The 19,475-nt window shown below is 36.2% G+C and overlaps 1 protein-coding gene and 1 pseudogene across 7 annotated transcripts in view; both read right to left on the reverse strand.

Annotated features, from left to right (window-relative positions):
- CTNNA3 (catenin alpha 3) overlaps nucleotides 1-19,475 on the reverse strand; it is a 1,688,099-nt gene that overhangs the window by 1,480,585 nt on the left and 188,039 nt on the right. The window lies entirely within an intron of this gene.
- LOC144313113 (small nucleolar RNA U3) lies at nucleotides 377-541 on the reverse strand (annotated as a pseudogene).

A 19,475-nucleotide genomic window follows, 5' to 3' on the forward strand; every position in this document is an offset into this window, starting at 1 on the left:
CTTTGTTGTTGTTGTTGTTGTTGTTTTAATTAATGCTGTTAGGCAACTTAGGTATTCCAATAGAAATGTCACAACACTTACTGAAGAATACCTCAAAAGCACTTTTTTTCAAAGAAAGAAAATAAATTATATTTCCAAGAGATAAATGGGAACATTGTTTTCGCAATCCTCTTAAATATTTATGATCAAAATCTGAAAAGCCAAGGTAATGCCACCTGTTTAAGTCCAAATCTCCCAGCACATTCTCAAAAAAAAATAATTAAACACACACACACATACACACACACACACACACACAAAACCTATACCTTCAACATAAATTAAAAAAGAGAAACACATTGGGCAGCCCAGGTGGCTCAGCAGTTTAGCGCCGCCTTCAGCCCAGGGCCTGATCCTGGAGACCCGGGATGGAGTCCCACGTCGGGCTCCCTGCATGGAGCCTGCTTCTCCCTCTGCCTGTGTCTCTGCCTCTGTGTGTGTGTGTGTGTGTGTGTCTCATGAATAAATAAACTATAGAAATGATCCCTGAAAGTATAGTCTTTCTCATGAATAAATAAATAAAATCTTTAAAAAAGAGAGAGAGAACAACCTAAATTCCAAATTACATGTAAATGGAATATTTATACCAAATCTCAGCATCTAAACCCTTCACAATCCTGGTGCAAGTCTTCCCAGAGAATATGAACAGTCTAGGGAAGAAAATTGCACTGAAAATAGAAGAGGGAACCCAGTACCAACATTTATGACTGAGCTAAAACCACAGCTAGAAAAAAAAATTCCACAAATGCTGGGGAAAAAGTCCTAGTAGATCAGAGCCAACTAGAGAGAGGGACTAGTGCACGAGACTCTAAGAACCAGTCTCAGAGAGGCTTTGGGAGAGAAAAGGGTAAAAGGGAATGGAGAAACACTCTCTGGAAACTGCATAGTGAACATAAATAGAAATGAGAAAGGGAAATTCAGGATCCTGCAAAACAAAAGAACATTTTAAAACTGAAGGATTCCTAGCTTTTCCCCCACCATCCTTCCAGAAAAAGCTATCCAGAAATAAACTGTATTTTGCAACCTTGACAGAAGAACTCAAACTAGGAATCTTGTAAACCATTCCCAACCATCACGGAAATACAGAAGCTCATGCAATCTACAAATAAAAAACTTAATATAACAAGAAAACAGAAAGAAGAACCAAAACAATTCAGTTCAAGCAAATACTACCCCCCCAAATAATAGTGAGGCAAAAGAAAATGGTAACAAAATACTCCAAACTGAATTAAGTAGCCTCAAAAGATTATGAAGTCTTCTCACACAAAAAAAAATTAGAGACACAGAGACAGAGATACAGAACTATGCAATTACTTGTTCACATGACAACCAGTCATTAAAACATTAAAACCAACTTTGTCCCTTGCATGGTTGAGGTGTTGAGGAATAGAAAGGAAAGAATTTTCTCTATGACTTCAAGGAGTTTATAATATAGTGAAAGAGGCCATGAAAATACAGTACAGTATGACAAGTGATGTGATAAAAATATGCATGGAATGGTTTCAAAACACCACAAGATGACATCTACCCCAAGTTAGGAGCAGTCAAATCTGCAACTTGAAGTACAAGTAACAGCCATGCCAGGAGACTGTGAGAAGAAAATAATCATACAAAAATAATCATATATGCCAAGGCATGAAGCCAGAGTAAATGTGATATGTTCAAAAGACTACAAATATTCTGATATGGCTGAAAACAAAGCTCTTATTGGAAAATGAAGGGTCTTTAACGCCTATAAAATTTGGATTTTATTCTAAAGAGAATCACTGAAGGATTTTACATGATGACATGCTCCAATTTGCATTAAAAAAAAATCTTTCCAGCAACAATATTTAAGGCTGAATTTAAAAGGAGTGAAACTGAATGCAAGAAAATCAGCTAGCAGGCATTTGGCAAAGAGGGGAATACAAATGGAAAGAAGGAGCAGGAAAGGAGGGCAGAAAGAGACAATAGGAAATTTTGGATATGTCGAGCTTGGAAAGCCCATTAACCAGATAAAGTCTGGAATTAAAGAGAAATATCTGGAGTAAAATGAAGATATGGGAATCATTTAATTATTGATTAGAGGCACTTACTGAGTCTATAGGTATGTATGAGATAATTTTATAGTGTATATAGAAGGCATTTAAAAAAGCAAAAGAAAAATGAAGATGAAGGAAAAGGAAAAGCAGTCATGCTCTGGGGAACACTGACATTACTGAGAGAAACTGCAAAGTATTTAGACAAGTAGGAAGAAAATTTAAAGGAAAAAAAAGAAAGAAGATTAAGATTTATAAGAAGGAAGGCCAACTGATAGTGTTAAGTGCCTTCCAGATGTTAAGTTTAAAGGTCTGAAAAAGGGATCCCTGGGTGGCTCAGCGGTTTAGGCGCCTGCCTTCCACCCAGGGCGTAATCCTGGAGTTCCAGGATCAAGTCCCACATCGGGTTCCCTGCATGGAGCCTGCTTCTCCCTCTGCCTGTGTCTCTGCCTCTCTCTGTGTGTCTCTCATGAATAAATAAATAAAATCTTAAAAATAAAATAAAATAAAGGTCTGAAAAATGTCAACTGGATCCATGATCATAACAACAGTGTTGGTGCAACTAAAGGATAGAAACCAGATTACTGAGAAGTAAAAAGTAAGTGAGAAGTTTAAAAAACTATTACATACAAACCCCTCCTAAGAAAGGTTTGACTTTTGATTCACTGAGATCACCAACCTTTCGTATCATTTGTTTCTTCAATAGTTATTGAGCACCGTTCATTATGAAGAAAGACAAGATACTTATATTCTAACAGAGAAAGTTGGGCAGTAAACAACAAAAAATTAAATGTACAAGAGAGGCCAGGGGTGGGGTTGATAGTTTTTCCTTAGATGGATTAGAGAAGTCCTTTCTACGGAAAAGGACTGAAACCTGAATTTTAAGAAGGAACCATGCTATGAAGTTCTAATGGAAAAGCATTCCAAGAAAAGGAAAAACCAGTGCTAAGGAGAAGATAGTAAACACATAATTATTATCTTTTTCTTAACAATTTTATTTATTTATTTGTGAGAGACACAGAGAGAGAGAAGCAGAGACACAGGCAGAGGGAGAAGCAGGCTCCCCACAAGGAGCCTGATGTGGGACTCAATCCCAGATTCCAGGATCACGCTCTGAGCCAAAGGCAGACGCTCAGGCATCCCAGCAAACACATAATTAAAACTTTCCAAAAAAATTACTAAAATTGTAGTACTTACATCTGCCCTACAATTGTTGATAAAGTCATCTCCTTACTGAGTCCATTGGCAATGCTACTAAGCTGGTCTAGACCAAGCAAATCACCTGACGCATATTAAAATGAAAATTTGAGGAACCATTAAAAAAATCATCACAGAAACCTTCCCTCACCTATACTTAATAATTCAAAAACCAGTGAAGTATTCATGTCCACTGAATAGACAAAAATGTTAATAACAGATTGCCCTAAATCTGAATGCAATCTGGAGATCCTTAAAACAATAAAAATGCTTGTGTTTTCTGGAGGGTAGATCTACCATGAAAGAAGAGCCTTTCAAAGCCATACTTCTTTGGCCTTCTATTTTCAGAAACCTCACCTAGCCCAATCCATGAAAAAAATTCACAAAATGAATATTTTTATAGCATAGCTTTTATATTAGGAGTTTATTTTCATATACTTAACATACATTTGAGAAAAGATACATTTGTTTTCATTTATTTTCATGGTCAATTTTGGAGTTTTTATGATATCTGGTTCTTACTGGGAACAGAATGCCAGTTATTAATAATTAGCTGTAGGAAATACTCGATTCCCCTACTTCTTTTTTTTAAAGATTTTATTTATTTATTTATGAAAGACAGAGAGAGAGAGAGAGAGAGAGAGAGAGAGAGGCAGAGGCACAGGCAGAGGGGGAAGCAGGCTCCATGCAGGGAGCCCGACATGGGACTCAATCCTGGGTCTCCAGGATCACGCCCTGGGCCGAAGGCAGGTGCTAAACCACTGAACCACCCAGGGATCCCACAATTCCCCTACTTCTGTCCAAGAACTGATACAGTTAAATAAGAGGGTTAGCTCACCTAAAATATTTCAGTAACTTCGCTATGAGCAATTGAAGAGAGATAGGACTGTTACTGGAGCAGATACAGCTCTGAATGAAGGTTGTGGTGGTGGTGTTTGGACCAAACTTTAGCAGGTTAATAACACGCTAGGGAGAAAACGTGAGTAAGAAAATGTGAAAGTAGAGAGAAAACAGGCATTCCAATTGGAGCAAGGTCCTCAGAGGACAGAAGGAGATGGGGTTCAGGACACAGGATTATTCTGGGACACAAGAGGAAACTAAGTATAAGGAAAGGAGACTTGTGACACTGGGATCTGAAATAGTCACTGAAAGCCAACTATCCAAACCAGGTGAAACACTCCCCATAATGAAACTGTATTCCACTGAAGTAGAGATGAAGGGTTTTTTTTTTAATTGCTTTATGATTTGAAAGTTGCTAATAATTAGAGCTATTTAACTCAGCACAACATTTCTCTAAATGACATCACTGTGTCACAGCACTATTTTGGCTAAACTCCCACTGGTTTAATTTCAGAAACACCCTTTGAACAAAATGCCAAGTTAAAAAGAAGTAGCATCTCATGATTTCTTTAAAATAATTCAACTAATTTCAAAGGCATGCTTCCTGGAAAAGATTTGTAAGTTTCCTTTTATAGACTTGACCATAACGGAAGAGTACATCAGAGAAGGAGGCAGCAGCTACCGAACCACCCAGATTTAAGAGTACTTTTCTTTACACAATAAATAGGTTCCTGAGAAGTTCTTTATAAACTGAATTTGTAATATGGAGGCCATTTGGACCTGGAAAAACTTTATTCTGCCACTTACTACTTGGTGTGTTCTACAAGTCACCAAATAAGTTATATTCTTGCAATTTTCTTAAATTATTCCATTCTATCTGTCCTGATCTGGCTGTCTCAATCTGCCCCATCCATAAAGATGAACCAAGAGTTGCCTCTTCTTGGGGCATCTGGGTGGCTCAGTTGGTTAGGTGGCCAACTCTTGATTTTGGCTCTCAGGGTCTTGAGATCAAGCTCCACATCAGGCTCTGCTCTGGGCTTGGAGCCCGCTTAAGATTCTCTCTCTCCCTCTCCCCCCTACACCACCCATATTCTCTCTCTCTCTCTCTCTCTCTCACTCACTCCCTCCCTCCCTCCCTCAAATAAATAAATAAATAAAATCTTGAAAAAAAAAGAATTGCCTCTTCTTTTTTTTAAAAAGTAAATTTTATTTATTTATTCATGACAGACATGCACAGAGAGAGAGAGAGACAGAGACAGAGACAGAGACACAGGCAGAGTGAGAAGCAGGCTCCATGCAGGGAGCCCGACATGGGACTCGATCCCAAGTCTCCAGGATCACACCCCAGGCCAAAGGCGGCACCAAACTGCTGGGCCATCAGGGCTGCCCAGAATTGCCTCTTCTATGAAATGCAATATTAACACGTGTATGGCATCCACTTGCTGTTGAACTTCACAGAGTAAAGAGCAGGTTAGTTTTATTTCTTCACTGGCTATGTGTATCAGAGTAAAGCTTGCCAGATTTAGCAAATAAAAATCAAACATTCCCAGTAACATTTCAAGTTCCAAAAAATAATGAATACTTTTTTAGTATAAGTATGTCCTGTGTAATATTTGGGACACACTTACTACTAATAAAATTATTTGTTGTTTATCTGAAATTCAAATTTAATTGGGTATACTATGTTTTATCCAGCAGCCCTAACCAAGATGCTTCATCTCCCAGCTGGCTATGGCAGAAGTAGAACATAAAAGCCAAAGTAAATGATAAAATTTCAGGTGCCACACACACACACACACACACACACACACACACCTAAATATCTGCTATATTTCTAAACATCACAATGCTCCCCCATTCACTGCCAGATTTGGAACTTTATAGCAGATACAAATTTCACAGTCATAAACACTGATGTGTAACATTGTTAACTTGCCTTTTTTTCAGCCTTATCAAGGCATAATTAATAAATAACTTATTTTTCTATAATAAAATTATTTTTTTTTACTCCAAGCCCTATTTCACTTAGGGCAGAAATTTTATTTAATCCTTTTCAAGTGAACTCAGCCCAATTCAGTGATTTCTCAGTCTGCTTAGTTTTATAATTCAATCACATTCAGGTTTAAATCCATCTCTCAGATTTGTCTTCTGATTCCCACTTCCTGAGGATGAGTCTAAACCACAGGAGAGTTCATGCAGCTGCCAACACAGGACAGCTGGGAAGATAGCCATCCTCACATCTACCCAGATCTGCCTTGGTCTTCACTGGCTACCTGTTCCTGAGGCAAATCCTCCCAACCCGCCTTTAGCACTAGGTAGCACTCACTCAAACGGCACTCACTCAAATGGCAACTGGGCAGTCCGCAGCCCTCCCAGTTCCCACTGCAAACTGTGGCACTGGTGATCTCTGAGGCCTGCTATAACTTCTCTCATCCATCTCTCTTTAATGTGCTGCCCTTGTCTCCTCTATGTCACCAAGCTCCCTCAGATGACTTCTATATCAGGCTCTGGCCCCAAGGGAATTCTCTGATGCCTTCCATACTTTTTCAGAACTGAAAACAATTTCTGGTTTGAAAACACAATAAAAAAAAAATACCACTCTGACACTAAGATCCCTAGAAGGCTTTCTCTTCCCAGAAGTTCAGATTAGACCTGGATTTCACTGTTTATCTCAGATTCTCCAAACTGCAAAGGAGTAAGTTATATCATCTCTCCCCACCTGAGGATAGGGGGCAGGAGTGGCAGACAGTGGTAGAGGACATGAGCAGAAACAGACTACATCTAGGCTTGTTTTTCCTATCCAATTCTCCTCTTCTCCCCAGCTTAGAGGGTGTTTCCTGGCATGGTAGTGGATGGGGGAAAGACAATCTGGTTATACCTACTTGTCTCTTACAGCAAGATATCAAGAATTGGCATTTTTCATTATCAAGGCCTGATTTGAAACTTCAGTGTGGGCAGTCCAGGAGGAAAATGGAAAAAAAATGCAATGTGTCAAAGTAAAATTACACCATAAAATTTCACATTTTCTTCTAAGACAGTACCTTGGATTCCATATTACCCAAATGCTAAACTTTTCCATATCATCTCCCTTATTAATATTTCTTTGGCAGGTACCATGTGCTCTCTAGATTGATTCTTCTACCCCAGACTCACTTATCCCTTATGGTGATGTGCTCATCCCTCGTCATCCTTGTTAAACTGTGTGCTCATGCCACTCCCTTCAGACATTCCTACTACCTGCACATGAAGCATTAGGCATTCTATTTCAGTCCTGTCATAAGAAATTAGGAAAATTTTGCTAGAGGTAGAGGTCAGGACCAACATGCTTGATCTTATGGACATTATCAAAATATAATGTGCTTTCACTCATCATTTCAAGGCTCAGGTCATCACCCTATAATAACATTCCCATCACATGATTATTGCAGAAATTAAACAAATTAAAAATCTACACTGTATAGTAGGCATCCCCACAGCTTCAGAAATAAGAAATATTCATTACTACAGAATGTCCAGTAGACACTGTTCTCCTAACATGCCAACCTCTCTGTCAAAATCTGCAAATGAACATTTATGTACACTAGAAGTCCCATTATTACATGAATAATCATCACCTATTGTTTATTAAAGTGTATTATTGCATAGTATGTTTCTTACATCAGAGCACCCTTGTAGAAAGTATTTACATAATGCTAAGAAGAGTCTATCTTCTTTCCATAAACTCACTCTTTTTATAATTCTATTTTTTTTTACAACTCCTTCTAGTAGAAAATGGTTTCCATGCATAAAGAACACAGCTTTTGTCTTGCTGTGTGACAGAATTATATATGCCTTTTTATTTTCAGCAGACTAGGCTCACACAGTGGTGGAGATTTATTCATGAATATATGGCTTGTGTTAGTGCTTAGGAGGAAGATAAGTTTTAAAAAATAATAAAGTACTTTTTGCCTTTACTGAATCCAAGTTCTGGGGTTTTATATAATTTAATACAGTACCTCATTTTTAATGTATTTGTCTTAAATTAAGACAAATACCATATGATTTTATTATATATGAAATATTTTTAAAACGAACAAATAAAAAATACTCTTAAATACAGAGTATAAACTGGTGGTTGTCAAAGGGAAGGAGGGCAGGGGGTTGGGTGAAATAGAAGGAGGTTAAGAGGTACAAACTTTCAGTTATTAAATAAATAAATTTTTTCATGGGGGGCATGTGGATGGCTCAAGGGTTGAGCATCTGCCTTTGTTTGGCTCAGGTAATGATTCTGGGGTCCTGGAATCGAGTCTTGTAGCGCCAGGCTCCACACAGGAAGCCTACTTCTCCCTCTGCCTATGTCGCTGCCTCTTTCTGTGTCTCATGAATAAGCAAATAAAATCTCTTCTAAATAAATAAATAAATAAATTTTCTCACAGAGATGAAAAGTATGGCTCAGGGAATATAGCCAATAATGTTGTGGCAATAATATGGTGACTATACTTACCATGGTAAGTGTGAGTGCTGAGTAATGTATAGAATTGTCAAACTACTATATTGTACACCTAAAACTAATGTAACATTGTATGTGAACTAGACTTCAATTACTAACTTTTTGTTAACAATAGAGTGTCATGGGCAAATAAAACACTCTTGTTTTTACTTGTCCAAATTGAGTTAAACATGGCTGTGAAATCTTTTATCAGTCACTATTGGGGTTCTGCCCAGCTCCATTAGGTCAAAAATAAAATCCAAACTTCCCAAATTACTGCATAGTAATTTTGAGTTTCCTTTTTAGCAGGAAGTTCTCACCCCCAGTTATTTACTCCAGCCCCGATCTAACAGAAGCTTTGGTAAAGCCAATTTTTAGAGTTTTGGCAGTTAACAAGAATATTCATACAGATGGCTAGATATGAAATGAGTTATTGTTCTGAGAACATGATTATCTGTTAAAAATAAATTTTTAATTGCTTAATATGTAACACAATGAACTGAATTATTAGCATCATCCTAATTCCATCAATTTTGGAATATAGTTCACAAAAAGATATAGCAAATAAGAAATGTGTGTCATGTTTTTTCACTAATAATCATAAGCTATACAGGGGCACCTGGGTGACTCAGTGGATTAAGTGTCTAACTCTTGATTTTGGCTTGTCATGATCTCAGGGTTGTGATGTTGAGGTGTGGAGCCCACTTAAGATTCTCTCTCCCTCCCCCTTTGCTGCCCTCCCTGTGCTTGCTCACATGCTTTGTCTCTTTCTCAAAAAAAAAAAAATTTAATAATCATATGCTATATATATTATTTCTGATGACTAGAATTCTTCTGATACACAATTATTTTCAGAAGATTCCTAGGGAATATACATTTCACTTAAACATGCTATATATCAGTCTTAATTACATTTTCTTTTATAATTCTTTTTTTCTTTATAAAGGGTGGGGGTGGGGGTGAGGGAGAAACAAAGAGAGATGGAGGGAGAGAATCTTAAGCAGGCTCCAAGCCCAGAATGGAGCTGGACCTGGAGCTCAATTTCATGACCCTGAGATCATGACTGGAGCCAAAATCAAGAGTCAGATGCTTAACCAACTGAGCCACCCAGGTGCCCCTCTTTTATTATTTGTGTGACTTGTCTCTTCAGATTATTGGTCTTCAATGTAAATATGCTTTAATGCCATATATCATAAAAATGTTACCAATATTCTCCATTTATCCTAAAACTACTCACAGTTACTCATGTTCTTCAGTATCCCCAACAGTTTTTAGTCTTAGAGTGTGTTCATTGATCTCAGGTCTCATAGAGAAACATATGCAAAAACTATGTACATTAAAAATGTACAATATATAATAATAACATCTATCCCACTTATACCAACATTGTTGAAAATTGTTGTTTTCAGTTTTTTATATTGATATCCTAGTGACATTAAGAAATTACTAATTTTCAATAGCAGCAAGGTGCACAAAGAGTTCTTATTATCAAGGATAAGAAATAAACCTTCCAAAACTTCTTAAAAATACAGAGTAATTAAGATATCAAGACATTTTCTAGGTCTGCAGGGCCAGATGTTTGGAGCAAAAGAAAATGCATAGCCATTGATACCAGTCATTCATTGAGCACCACATGTTCACAAGCACTAACTTACTTAGCATACATTACTTAATACAGAATCTAATTTAAGTTTCCTTCCCTTCATAAACAATCTACCACTGGTATAATTCTATTTTCTGTTTCAGTGATCCCATTCTAACCCATTATTTTCATGGTCAAATATCTTAAGTATCATAAGCCAGGAATTAAATACTCCCTGTTTCCGGACAGATTTCAGAATTTCCAAATAAATCATTTCTTCTAAGTTTAAAACAAAGTTCAGGTACATTTAATTCATTCACTTCAGTTCAGTCTAGGTTTAATGTTACTCATGTCCTAAATAAAACAAACATAATTCCTCAGTTGTTAAAGGAGTTTAACCTTAAGTATTACTACCCCAACTATATGGTATAGACAGACATATGTTTTTGTAAGAGTGAGCAAAAGGCAAGCTATAACTTTCTGCTTAATATTTTCTCAATATAGCACATTGATGCTTACCAAAAATTCTCTTTACTTATATATGACACATCATATCACACCCCAAGACTTGCTGCTCTGACCCGAAGTGAGAAGTGATGCCTTTACCCTGAGAAAATGAGGCTCACTGAGCTTACACTCAAAAGCTGACAAAGAAGCCCCAAAACTTGGGAAATTTACCAGAGTAAGTTACCATATTTAGTTTCTCTAAATTTACACATGATGATTATCAAAAAATGTCAAAAGTATCCTAGCTATTTTTTATAGCTCCCTTCATTAATGCATTTTTTTCTCTTTCAAATCTTTCTTCAAATTTTTCCTTCATAATGTCAGCTTCTGTGACAGCCCCCTTTTTTTAATGACTCTAACATGGAAGCTGGGAAAAAGACCAAAACTCAATAACCTTTAATTTTACAAATATAAATTTAGGATGAAGACATAAATGTATAACTATCAGTGATGAAACGTGGTGGACCATTTCCTTCTTCTGCACTAATGAAAGTACCAAGAAAGACTTCAGTAATTCCCAGTGTGTGAATGGAGAGCTTAGCACAAAAGAGATAAATACCAATATCTAAATCAGAATCAGGAAGTAAATAATTTCTTCACTAACAGTAAAATTAAAACAAAATATAGAACTTAAATTCAGAGTGTGCACATACACACACACACACACACACACACACAGAGCCCTCAAAATAATCAAAACAGTTTCATCCCATAATCTAAGTACCTCCTATCAACAATCAGCACCACACTTGGAAAACCAGCTACAGGTTAGCTGTTGATGCTGTATGGATGCAGCCACAGATCATTACCTACCTAATTGTGTATATATCTAATAGGCTCATACAGCTCTTTTGGAACAAAGGTTTTATAATGGAGTAAATGATAAATACTTAACTATGGTGAAACCAGATGCTATAATAATATGAGCAGCATTTATAGAGAGAATATTAGCATGTATTAATGTTGTATGTTACAACAAAGAAAAAATGAGATTCATAAAAATACAGTTAAGGAGAAGAATGCAATGTATATTACAGGTTAATTGTGATATATTGCTAAAATCCCATACATGATACTAAATATATCAAGCAATATAATATATATTATAATAGTTAATAATTTGGTCAATGAAAAGAAATGTCAGCTGCCCATAAAAGAAAGAAAAGCTATATACAATGTGAAAATTCAAAGACATCCTATTTAAATAGTAATAGGACTCTGAAGAATATTAATTAGATTAATTTGTATATATTTTGTGTCAATTCAAACCTAAGTGTATGGAAGAAAGCCTATGCATATGTATACCCTTGTAAATCACTGACCAAGATGCAGAGCAAAGCAGCCATGTTGCTCCACCTTCTGGTGGTACTTCCCCTTACCTAGGTGTCTTTCAGTATGTGTTTCTACTGCTGTCACATTTGCAGCATGAGATTAAAAAAAAAAAAAAAACAAAAACATAAAAGCTGATTAGCTTCATTCTAAATAGAAAGCTTAAAACTGTCCAAATATGATATTTTAGAGAGCAAAAATCGAGTATGCTTTAAAAAAAATAAAGGAATAAACTGAATTTTTCATTACATATTAAATTAGCCCTCAGGCAATCAGCTCCTAACAAACAAACAACTTAACATCTACAAAAGGCTGCATGATTGGTGTATGCATGTTTAAAGCTCACTGTCAGCAAAACTGTTGGCCTCATCTTAGCTACATCAACACTTCCTTTGAATTTTAGCCAATAGTGCTTTAGGCGCTCCAAGCACTATTAACGCAGAGAGCTATAACTGTAGCAGTAATCTTTTCACCTGACAAGGATGCAGTAACAGTCCCTGTGATGTTTCTGATTGTGAGCACAGGTAGAGAGACACACTTAGATACACAAATTTAACAAGAATATGTTTGAGATTCTAATTTTCTTCAGGTCTGTGGTAGGTATTTGACTGAGCTTGCTTTTCTGGAACAAAGGCTGCTAATACCAGCTGGTCCCATGGTCAGTTTGGCAAAGTCAGAGTGGACGCTGCAGGGCTAAAATACTACATTCTTCCTCTTTTTCAGCTCCTTGTACCTTAGACTCAATTGCCCTCATATTCAATCTATGCTTTCACTTGCGGCAAAGATTTGTGAAGAACAACTTCTATAACTGCTAAAATATGTAATCTACAAAAACATAAAATTTATGGGCATGAGCATGTCCTTTCACATGACAGAACACCAAAGTAAGCTATAAAATTTGTGATAAAGGGTATTATAGTAAAGGATAGCAATACTTTTTATGTCCTACACATAGATACAAACCTTACTATGGGATCATCATTCAAATTCAAAATATTTATTAAGTACTTACTAAGTTCCAGGGACTGTATTAGACTTCTGCAATACAACTGGAAATAATACCCTCCTGCAATTTATTATTTAAACTCCCTTCATACTCAGAGTGTGGTCCCTATGTCAGCAGTATCATTGAGGATCATCATCATTGAGGAGCTTGTTTGACTTTCCTGTATTACTCCAAACCTACTGAATCAAAATGTGCATTTCAACAAAATTTCCCACATGATTTGTATACATAATAAGATTTGGGAAGCACTGGTTTAGAGGGCATTGGTTTGGAGGACACAGGATCTAGAAATTGTCAAAGAAATCAAAATCCTTCTGCAATAAAAGAAAAAAATGATATGGATTTTTTTAAGATTTTATTTATTTATTCATGAGAGACACACAGAGAGAGGCAGAGACATAGGCAAAGGGAGAAGCACACTCCTCACAGGGAGCCCAAGGCAGGACTTGATCCCAGACTCCCGGGATCATGACCTAAGCCAAAGGCAGATGCTCAACCCTAAGCCACCCAGGCGTCCCCAAAATGACGTTTTCTGTATTATTTGTATACCTGTGTATTGAAGTGATTGAGCTAGATGATGTTTATAATTCCTATCTCTCCTAAAGTATTGTGATATTACTGTATTGTCTTTTCTTTTTTAAAAAATGTCACTACTGAGTGACCTGCATTTACAGGCATCTCGATATCTAACAGTATACACATAAATTTAGGTGTTCAAAGTATCCATATCTACATTCAGTATACAAACCAGAGATACCGAAGGATCAATACACATATTATGCTGACTTATGCTAAAGGACTCACAAAAGAACCAAAGAAAATGTCACTCCCTATTATTGCCCCTGTTCTGCCATTAGCAAAGTATGTAGCCTTGTACAGGATATCTCCATGGGCCTCATTTTTCTCATCTCTAAAATAAAATAGTTGGGTTAGACAAATTCCAAAGACTCCTTAGTTTAAGGGATTGATTCTCATATGCCTTCTTTAGTCTGCATCATATGCCACCACAACTCATAGTCCTTGGAGGGAAAATCTATCATTTTTGCACACACAGATCATTTTCAAGCTACAAAACAGACTACAGAAGATATCTTTTCAGATTTAACTCTTTTAGGACTTTAATTCTTCATCAATAACCAACTTTTATTGACAATCTTATGGACTTAGGTATATCAATATAAGACATGCACAACTAAGTGCCATATTGATGCAAACACTAAAGTTTTTTAGCACCCTGAAATTCCTATCAGCATTGTAAATTTTGAAAACAACCCATAATAAAGCATTAACTATTTCAATAAGCATCCCCCACTATAAAGTAGCTATAAGCTGCCCATGAGGCAAACTATCATAGCAAACAACCTTGTAAAAAATTAATAAATCTTCTCTGGTCCATGAAAATCAGCTAGTATATGCCTGATTCAACAGCTTTCTACCTAAGTGCCACCAATAAACTGAACCCCAGAGACAGATGGAAATAGAATAGCAAACCTTAGAATTTAAAAGATGTTTTCACGTTTGTACTTTACTAATTAATTAGAAGACACCTACTTGTCATGACTATTAACTATGTCCAAGGTGGAAATCAAATTTTAGAAGGAGAACCAATATACAAGATACATCATTTTGATTATTTGTTTTTAAATAAAGGATGAGATTCTTACATAAAAGTCCATAAGGTTTTTTAACTTCAGACTATAACTATAGAAAAAGAAATTACCCCATAAAGATCTGCAGTTTATGAAGTAGTGAAAATGATCGTATGGCTATTGCAATAAGCTAGAAATTAGGAAATGTGAATATTAATTCTGAATCTGTTACTTGGAATGACCTTGAATGATGTATCCAACCTTCTCTCTCTGTACCAGAAACCTGAAGAATAAATGTAACACCAACTTTTTTTTTCTGTGAGACAAACTGTGTGCAATTGAATAAAAATGGAATTGCATCTATAGTGAATAAAATGAAACATGTTGGGGTTGATTTGAACTTTGGTGTAGCACAATCTTATAATTCAACATTTTTAATACCTGTGTGATGAATTTTTAAATAATATCTGAAATGTTTTGGGATCTTCAGAAGCAGTTTTATAAATGGCATAATCATTTTACTTCATTGGGCAAGTAAGAAACAGAATACCATCTAAGGTAGACATGAAAATTTTAATGTAGCAGTCTTTGGTTGACTTACTCTTAAAAGGAGCAATTCAATCAGAATTCTTTCAAGAGAGTTGGATTAATTACAGAACAAGGAAAGGAAGGATCTTCTCCCAATTGAGGTATTAACATATTTCATCTAGCAAAAACCACTGAGGTGAATCTATTGCTTCTAGAACTATTGTTCTAGAAGCTTATTACTTCCTGTTAATGCTCATTTAGCCCCAACTACACTCTTCCTTAGCCTGCATCTGAATAATTCCAAATACATAGGTACTTTATTTTTTTATATATAAATTTATTTTTTATTGGTGTTCAATTTGCCAACATATAGAATAACACCCAGTTCTCATCCCATCAAGTGCCCCCCTCAGTGCCCGTCACCCAGTCACCCCCACACCCCACCCACCTCCCCTTCCACCACCCCTAGTTCATTTTCCAGGGTTAGGAGTCTCTCATGTTCTGTCTCCCTTTCTGATATTTCCCACTCATTTTTCTCCTTTCCCCTTTATTCCCTTTCACTATTTTTTATATTCCCCAGAATGAGACCATATGTTTCTCCTTCTCCGATTGACTTATTTCACTCAGCATAATACCTTCCAGTTCTTTTTTTAAAGTTTAAGTAAAACATATTTACAACTTCCATTTTAGTGTTAATGTGATGGGAAGTTAGTCTACATTATATTGTCCTTATAGATAAGCAACTCCTAGTGCAATATCATTGCATATCCCTTATCCTAAATTATCTATAACATTTTTATTGCCATAGGTCTTTACACTGCTGAAGACAACTACTGAGATTCATCAACTTCCTCTTCTCTATATGTTATAGTACAACAACAACAACCTAACACTGTTCAGTTTTGTCTTGCTAAGCATTGATTTCAGAAGACCACTGTTGTCTAGTGTCCTTAGAGTCCTTGAATTCCAAGATAAGCTTAGGATCATTCTCTATGTGATAAGTCATTATCCATCTGGAATTTTATTTTTCAATGCAAGGGTGTTAACCTACAGTCATTCTTATTAAATAATTTTTTTCTAATTTATTTCTGTTTTTCCTCATTGATAAGGCGTCATTTTAAATGCAATTCTTATCCTACAAAGTATTATGTACCCTCCTGGTATGGGAGTTATCTGAAGGGATTACTCTGTCAGTAAAAGAAAAGAGCTGTGATTCATTCTCGAACATTATCACTAAAGAGAGAACAATATTGTTTTGAACAATACCACCCGGAATCACGAGGGAAATTTAGGTATATAGGATGTAATTATTACACGAGCTGGAATTTGGCAGAACATTGGGTCTAAGGCCTTTTTTCCACCTCAGATTGCCATGGCACAATACTCAGGACTCTTATTTTACTGCCCATCAAGAGATCACAAACACATTAGAAGCAAATAATGCAACTCCTTTCTCAAAAGATACCAATAGTTTGTGTGTGTATGTGTGTGTTTTTGTCACACAGACCTCCAAACCCTACATCACATATGTCCAGAAACATTCCATCTGGTATGTTCAGAACAGTGCTGGACCTTATGAGCTGTACAAAAGTATACAGAATAGAGAGCATATTCTTATGGAACTTACAAACAATTATGGAAGATGACTTATGAGAATAACACAAAAAAACATTATAATAACCATCACTTTTACTAACCACATGCCAGGCACGGTGCTAAGTTGTTTATATACTGATTCCTTTATGTACTTTAAAGGATTTAAAGCATTTATGTATTTTATGCTTTTTTTTTTAAGATTTTATTTATTTATTCATGAGAGACACAGAAAGAAGCAGACAGAGAGGCAGAGACAGGAGAAGCAGGCTCCATGCAGGGAGCCCAATGCAGAACTCGATCCCAGGACCCTGGGATCATGCCCTGAGCCAAAGGCAGACGCTCACCACTGAGCCACCCAGGTGTCCCATATATATTGTTTTCTTAAAACAGGCTATAAGTTAGGTATTATTTTCCTAACATTAAAAAAAAAAATAACTATGGTACCCAAGGTGGTACAAACAGTCTAACTAGATCTGGCTGACTAAAAGCCATACTCTAACTTGCACTATGTGGCTCTTCAATAAGTGTAAAAGCAATAAGATGCTAAATTGTATGATACAGATAAAAAACTAAGAATGGCAAAGAAGGAAGAGTTTACATTTTGACTAGAGGTCACTGGATAAAGTGTCATGAGGGAGGCTAGACTTTAGTTTTGCGTTAAAGAATGATTAGCAATTAAATAAGCAAATAGAAAAGGTTCAAATACTCTAAATACCAAGTTTTATAAACCTTGTGAAAAAGGGCACAAGGCCAGAAAAGCATGGCATGATTAGGGAGACAAGAGAGAGAGCAGGGTAAGTGATGTGTTCCAACATGGATGTATATCTGAAGTACAGTATTTTAATTTTACATATTTTCACATTACTATGTAAATGTGCTTTAGTCTACATAATGTTTGACTCAATAATGTCAACTTTAATTTATACCAAAGGACTTCAGAAGCCTCTGGAAAAGGGATGTGTTTTATAATGCTGTTATAAGTATTAAGGGTAGAAAAAGAAAAGAAGGAATTAAATTTGAGTACAGATTATCAAACTTTATTTCATTTTTTTCCGCAAAACCAAAGCCTCAAGGAAATTTCTTGATTTATAACCTTTCAAATTAATACATAAATCTGGGCTCTATATAATAACTGAAGCTTACTATTGCCATTCCTATGTAACATTAACCAGGAAGATAAAAACCAAATAGTCAAAGCAGATAAATGCCAAGATTGCATCTCCAGATAGTAAAAACTGAAAAAGGCTCCAGATTCTCAGGCTAATCTTGCTTTGTCATCTGGTTACTTTCAGGCTGAGTCATCCTAGAAAACCCATCACCTCATCTATCAGAGCTCCTCTTACCTTTTCCAACCAAAGCTATTTTCAACATTAGTCTTTTTGACAGTAGGAAAATGGAGAGATGCTTGTGCCCCAACTTAAAATATAGCCCAAGGAATTGTTGAGGTATAAGCACTCACTCTTAAAAAAAAAAAAAAAAAAAAAGAAAGAAAGAAAAGAAATAGCTAAGCTCACACTTAAGAGAGAAAGTACAACAACTCCAAAAAAGAAAGGTAAAAAAGATTAGAGCAAAGTACTCCAGGGATCTCTCTGGCCCGGAAGGGAGGGGGGGGGAAATCTCTCAAAATAATGCTTAAAATGTCATAGAAAGGAACAGAAAATAAAATCTAATGAATGAGTCCAAGAAAATAATTATAATCAATTCATTGGTCATCCATAATTCATAGTTAAGGTAATATTAACATTTTGTTCTTGTTTAATGAAATGGATGGAAAATGATGTTAGGAGAAAACCTAAATAATAAATAAGGCAAGGGATGATCTACCAACCTTTGACATCCGGGAAGCCAAAGTGTTAATGGCCTACTGAATTTTAAAAGTATGGTAAAACACATCAATACTAATTGCCCATAATCTGAGACCAAAACTTTGGGCATGCTTCCTTGTTCATAGTAACAATAGCACCAACAAGTATTTATTGAACATTTGCCATGGGTCAGATACTGTTGTGAACATTGCAGAGAACACAGCATTGAAGATGACAGACGAGGCTCTGTCCTTATGGAGCTAGGTGCTGTCACAAAGAGGAATGATAAATACGGTTGGACCAGGGAACAAACCATGACTAATTCTCTGGTACAAAGAATCCTGCCTTATAAGGCAAAATCTTTCTTGCTGAATTGCAATTTTACAGAGACCTGAATTTTTTCCAGTAGGAGAAATTTAGACTTGTGTGTAATAGGTTTGGAGGTCTTTTAAGGGGTGGAGTTAGAGATAAAAGGCAAATCCTGTTAAGTCAGAGAAGAGTTGACAGTGTTCGGACTCTTTGAACACTGTCCATCCTAATTCACAAGAATTCTTCTGTGGCTTGGTATAGAACTTGGTTAATACTACAAATTTCTAGGAAGCTCTGCTACATTTGGAAGCAAAATGGGAAGTAAACAAGATTTTTCTTTGCTATTTCCTGCCATCTCCCTCATGTGCTGTGTCTTCTTGTATTCCTCTCCTTTTTTTCTACCTCTTTTTCTATTTTGAGATTTTTAAAAATTCTTCAAAAATCAATGTTTGCATTTACTATACTATTTTCCCCGGTCTCATTCTTAATATCCCTTCAGGGAGCCAGGCAGGGGGGACAATAAAGTGAAGGGTACACAGTATAAAACCAAGTACAGTTTAATTTCTCTCGCTTGATCTCTTGTCATATCCCTGTAAGTTCCTTTCCCTTTTTTTTCATCACTCTTTAGTCTCTGACTTTTTCTCTACTGTACCACCCTTTCT

This window comes from Canis aureus, chromosome 4, assembly GCF_053574225.1.
Source record: "Canis aureus isolate CA01 chromosome 4, VMU_Caureus_v.1.0, whole genome shotgun sequence".
NCBI lineage: Eukaryota > Metazoa > Chordata > Mammalia > Carnivora > Canidae > Canis > Canis aureus.